General features: G+C 46.2%; 1 pseudogene across 1 annotated transcript in view; it reads left to right on the top strand.

Moving 5' to 3' along the window:
- Positions 1-316: 316 nt before the first annotated feature.
- Positions 317-6,000, top strand: part of LOC147096353 (zinc-binding protein A33-like) — a 28,976-nt pseudogene continuing 23,292 nt past the window's right edge. The window contains exons 1-5 of the transcript XR_015074886.1: positions 317-1,149; positions 1,240-1,335; positions 1,428-1,683; positions 2,787-2,830; positions 2,928-3,043. The product of XR_015074886.1 is annotated as a zinc-binding protein A33-like (transcript). The remainder of the gene's footprint in view (positions 1,150-1,239; positions 1,336-1,427; positions 1,684-2,786; positions 2,831-2,927; positions 3,044-6,000) is intronic.

Raw genomic sequence — 6,000 nt, 5'->3', positions numbered from 1 at the left:
CCTCCTCCTCCTCCTCACCCGCTCTCCCCCTCCTCCTCCTCCTCCTCACCCCGCTCTCCCCTCCTCCTCCTCCTCCTCACCCCGCTCTCCCCCTCCTCCTCCTCACCCCGCTCTCCCCTCCTCCTCCTCACCCCGCTCTCCCCTCCTCCTCCTCACCCCGCTCGCCCCTCCTCCTCCTCACCCCGCTCTCCCCTCCTCCTCCTCACCCCGCTCGCCCCTCCTCCTCCTCACCCCGCTCTCCCCTCCTCCTCCTCACCCCGCTCTCCCCCCCACCCAACTCCTCCTCCTCCTCACCCCTCTCCTCATTACCCGTTGCCATGACGCCCTCGCTCCCCCCGAGTGAATAATAACAACAAGAATCCAAAGTTTGAAATAAACCCCCGAGTATAAAACCAGGCGGTGGCCGCCGTGAGCCGCTCCAACTGGCCGAGACCAGCGCCCAGCGCGGCGTCACTGCCGCTCAGCCCCAACTTACTGCCCGAGCTCCGCGTCCGACTCCCACTGAGGCCCCGCCCGGGAACCCGCCCCTCACTCTGAGTGACAGGCGCTCCGGCCAATCCGCTTCCCCCGGGAGAGCCCCGCCCCGGAAACCCGCCCCTCAATCTGAGTGACAGGCGCTCCGGCCAATCCGCTTCCCCCCGTGAATTTCATCGGGAAATCGCTGAACTGCGGATGGTGGGCACCGCAGTAAACACGGAAACTGAAAGCGGTTTGAATCAGGAAGTGCTGAGGGTGAACATGGCTTCCAGACAACAGGCCGAGAGTTTGTCCGAGGAGGCAATTTGTCCCATTTGTCTGGATTTCTTCACCGACCCGGTTTCACTGGAGTGTGGGCACAACTTCTGCCGCTCCTGTATCACACAGTGTTGGGAAAAGAAGGAGACAAACTCCTGCCCGGAATGTAGAGAGGAGTTTCCGGAAAGAAACCTCAAGGTTAATCGGGCCTTAGCGAGCCTGGCCGAGAAAGCTCGAAAATTAAAGCTGAATCCGAAAGAGAAGGAAAGGAAAATTCCCTGTGAGGAACATCAGGAAGAACTGAAGCTGTTTTGTGAAACTGACAAGAAATTGATCTGTTACACTTGTAGAGATGCGCGGGAACACAGAGAGCACCGCTTCATGCCCATTAAAGAAGCTGTTGGAATCTACAAGGTAAAAGGGAACAGATTTGATCACCTGATTATTTTATCACATTTTCATGGTCCAACACTTTTATTCTGTGATTTTCTCTCCCAATCCCAGGATCAGCTGAAATCTTCCTTAGATTCTCTCAGAAAGAAGAAATCGGCGGCTCTAGAAACGGAGTGGCGGCAGAAACAGAAGATTTCCGAAATTAGGGTAAATCGCGCTTTGCTGATTTTCGAAGTTTGATTCGGTTTTTTTTGGTTTTAATGCGGAAAACGTATTATTTTTCACATTTCATTTGGTAGGAACAGTCGAGCAGTCTGCAGACCCGCATCACATCCGAGTTCGCTGAAATGCACCAGATTCTCAGTGAGAAAGAGCAGCGTTTAATCAGAGATCTCAGGGAACAAGAGGGGGAGATTCTAAAAACAATGGCGACAGATTCAAGAGAATTTAAATTCTATTCAGGAGAAACTCTCAAAGTTGCAGAAACAGATGGAGCAAAAAGACGAGCTGACATTTCTGAAGGTGAGGATTATATTTCAGTTTAGTTCAGTGAAAGTTCACAGTCACAAGTTGACGGGCGAGAATTTTGACATAAATGCAGCATTTTCCCAATAATTCGTCACTGATTTAAACCGATCGATTGTTTTGTCTATCCTGGGCGGAGCTGCGATTGTCACCGAACTAATCGGCCTCCCACAAAATCTACAGGATCCCGGGAATACCTGCAACCTCCCCGGGAATGAGTTGCCGTGATCTTGATGTTTAGTCTGTAATTATTTCTGTGGTGCCCAAGTTTAATATTCTCCTGAAACTCACATTCCAATCCAGTTCCAGTCCCATGTTGTGAGTGTGTGGGTGTGTCTGGTAGGGTGGGTGTGAGAGGCACTGTGTCTGGGAGTGACACTGGTGTTGATTTCTAGTATCTATACTCTAATAAGATTTTTCAACTATATCCTGTTTCTATCAGAAGCATTTAATAATTTTTCGTGTAATTTCTGATGGCCTGTTTTCAAATATGCCGCTCATAGAATTACACAGAATTTTACAGCACAGAGACCGGCCATTCGGCCCATCAGATCAATGTCAGTGTTTATGCTCCACACGAGCCTCCTCCCACCTTACTTCATCTCACCCTATCAATATATCCTTCTGTTCCTTTCTCCCTCATGTACTGATCTCGCTCCCTTTTAAATACATCGGTGCTATTCTCCTCAACTTGTGGTAGCGAGTTCCACATTCTAAACACTCTCTGAGTAAAGAGATTTCTCCTCAATTCTCCTTTGGATTCATTACTGACTCTCTTATATTTATGACCCCTTGCTTTAGACTCCCCACAAGTGGAAACATCTTCTCTACATCTGCCCCATCGAATCCTTTCATAATGTTAAAGACCTCGCTCAGGTCTCCTCTCAGTCTTCCCTTTTCTAGAGAATAATCTTTCCTGTTCACTCTTTCCTGTTAGTTGTACCCTCGCAGTTCTGGTATCATTCTTGTAAATCTCTTTTATACGTTCTCCTGTGCTTCTATATCCTTTTTGTAATATCCTCTTTCTACCTGTGTGTGGGCAGCAGTGAGAATTGGGAATTATCAGCAACTTGTAACAATCTGGGTGTAATTTCTGCTGTCGGGATATAGACGCTCAGTCTCTGTCAACTCAGATTGTGTTTTATTTATTTCAGGAAGAAACTCGTCAGAAGAGGAGGTAGGACATGCTCTTTACTGACACTCTGCACAGTTTGGTAAAATAGCTCAGGAAAGTGTTTATGGTCAATTTATAACCAATTGTTTGATATTTGCAGGATTAGTGAGGACGATAATAAACTGACATTAGTAGATACCGCCCTGACTATCGAAAAATTCAACGGCCCTTTACTATACACAGTGTGCAGAGAAATGTTGGATGTCATGAACCCAGGTAAAACTCATATAAGTTCCTTTGGCCTGATTTATATCTTATAATTTGATTCCTTATACATAAAAATATCATAGAAAGTATCTTTTAGTACTAAGTAGTTGCAAATGAACGTGGTTAAAAGTGGGCCTGGATGGAGTTAGTGTTATTCACGCACCAAATCCATGTTCTAAAAAGCATCGCCTTCAACTGGTCAGCTGAAAATGTCAGCTCCCCGAACATGACCAACACAGGGACCCTCAGATGAACCACAGCCTCCAGAACCCATCGATACTTTGCACACTTCAGCAACAGGAAACACCGCCCTTCCCAGCTGAACCTTTCCTCCTCTACAATACTCATCCCCTGATCCATCTCCATCTTGTGTGTCAAACTCATGTCCGTGACCAAGGTCAGGACAGGAAGCCTGGGAGCGAGGCTTTCTCTGCCTGTTGAGGGAGGAGTGGTGAGGGGTATAGAGTTAGCTGGTGCTCACTGTGGACCTGGGGAGCAAGCACTGGATTGCTGAAAGTGTCACCAAGGCTTATTCTCTCAATTGCCTTGAATCATTCCACTCGCCCTAGACAATTATGGCTTATACATCCAGGGATAGTTTCAGGGTAGAGGTATGACAATGGTGCATCACATTGAATAACCGCTGGTGCTTTGCCTCCATGTGCGGCCCCGTATTAAGCCTATTTGTTTGCATGGACCAGGCCGGAGATATCTGGAGGTTATATTGGCCAATATTTTCTTGTCCGCATTGAGGAGGTATTTAATTTTCTACGATGAGCAATGGTGGTGACCTTTCTCTTCATATGTATTAACATGATTGTGACTAAGTTAAGTGTGTCTGTGTCCTTGTCTCCAGCACATAGTGCGGGATTTCAGTAGCGGGAGAGCAAGTTCCGCGATTAGGACCTTGTAAAACTCGGTAGGGGACCTATTAGTTGGCGTGGGACCAGGTCACTATTTTTCCCAGATTGCTCCGGCTGCTTGTCCTAGTGCCCTGTGTCCACTGGAAGCTTGTCCTGTTGGGAGTGAAGAGCACAGCTTAGGTCTCCACTCATGGTTACTGTGCTGTCCATACGTGGGGCGAGTGTGAGGATTGCTGATGTGGGGACACCTCATTCAGGACACAGAACTGAAGCATCACTTTGGGTTCTCCTGTTATTCGAGGTTCTTTAGGATGGAGCGGCCTCCTTCTCCAGGAATGCGTGTCTCAGAGTAATGGGAAGGTTCCTGTTGATTAGTGTGACCATCCTCTGCTCTTGGGTTAGTAGAAAGCGGCCAGCATTGGTCCCACCCACTCACTCTCAAACTTGGTGTGTTCTGAGGGTGGTGAGGAGGATCTCCTGTAGAAATGGAGCACCCACCTGTCCTTTTATGTCAGTCAGTTTTGTTTTGTCTGATTATGTGCTGGAGTCTGTTGAGATTTGTGGATATAATTTGATTGATGGACTGTATTCAGGGTGATGTCGGTTTGCTGTCTCCAGGGTGTCTTTTCCTCTTGTGGGTGTCTCTGAATCTGGGGCCTGCCCGATTGTACCAGTTTTGTTTGAGTTCCTGTCCAGGCTGCTGTTCAGACTGATCGAGTTGTGGGCCACAGCTGCTTCATCCTCTTTTTTTTTACTCTACTTTTTCCCTTGAATTATTTATTCACTGCCCTTCCTTACCTTTTCCCCTGTGGCAGCTCGTTTCCTCACTCCATCTGCGGGATGTGTTCTTCATCCAGTTAGGTGTTTGTCCCCTAATACGCTAAATATACATTGGCTTTTTACAGAATAATCTGTATTAAGACCCTTTAAACGAGCTTGAAAACTAGGAAATAATGAGTGAACAGTTTAATACTTTTCAATCATATTAAACCACCCAATACATACAGTGACTGAGATTAGTGGTAGACAGATCAAACAGTGACTGTGAGATTATTGATACAGAGAGATCATACAGTGACTGTGAGATTACTGGTACAGACAGATCATACAGTGATTGAGATTACAGGTACAGACAGATCTTACAGTGACGGTGAGATCTTTGGTACAGACAGATCATACAGTGAATGAGATTACTGGTATACACAGATCATACAGTGACCATGAGATTACTGGTACAGACAGATCATAAAGTGACCGTGAGATTACTGGTACAGACAGATCATAAAGTGACCGTGAGATTACTGGTATAGACAGATCATACAGTGACCGTGAGATTACTGGTACAGACAGATCATACAGTGACCATGAGATTACTGGTACAGACAGATCATACAGTGACCATGAGATTACTGGTACAAAAGATCACACAGTGACCGTGAGATTATTGATACAGACAGATCATACAGTGACCGTGAGATTACTGGTACAGACAGATCATACAGTGACTGTGAGATTACTGGTAGAGACAGATCGTACAGTGACAGTGAGATTACTGATACAGACAGATCATATATTGACCGTATGATTCCTGGTACAGACAGATCACAGATTCTAGAATGGTGCCCGCGATTGGAAAGTTGCAAATGTATCCCCACTATTATAGATAGTTGGGAGAGAGAAACCTGGGAATTACAGAAGATTTAGCCTGACGTCAGTATGAGGAAAAATGCTGGAATCTATTATAAACGATGTGGTAACAGGGCACTTAGAACATAATAATAGGATTGGGCAGAGTCAACATGGATTTATTGAAGGGAAATCGTGTTTGCCAAATCTGTTAGTGTTTTTTGATGATGTAACTAGCAGAATAGATAAGGGGGAACCAGCGGATGTGGTGTATTTGGAATTAAAAAGGCATTCGATAAGGTGCCTTAACCAAAATGAGGGCTCAAGGGATTGGGGCTAATCTAGTAGCATGGATTGAGGATTGGTTTACTGGACAGAAATCAGAGAGTAGAAATAAATGGTTCGTTTTCGTGTTGGCAATCTGTAACTAGTCAGGTACCGCAAGGATCAGTGCTGGGGCCTCAGCTGTTCACAATC

Source organism: Somniosus microcephalus, unplaced genomic scaffold (assembly GCF_052327205.1).
Source record: "Somniosus microcephalus isolate GS21.2 unplaced genomic scaffold, FLI_Smic_1.0 unresolved_chr1, whole genome shotgun sequence".
Classification (NCBI taxonomy): Eukaryota; Metazoa; Chordata; class Chondrichthyes; order Squaliformes; family Somniosidae; genus Somniosus; species Somniosus microcephalus.
This window is presented reverse-complemented; position numbering and strand designations above follow the sequence as displayed.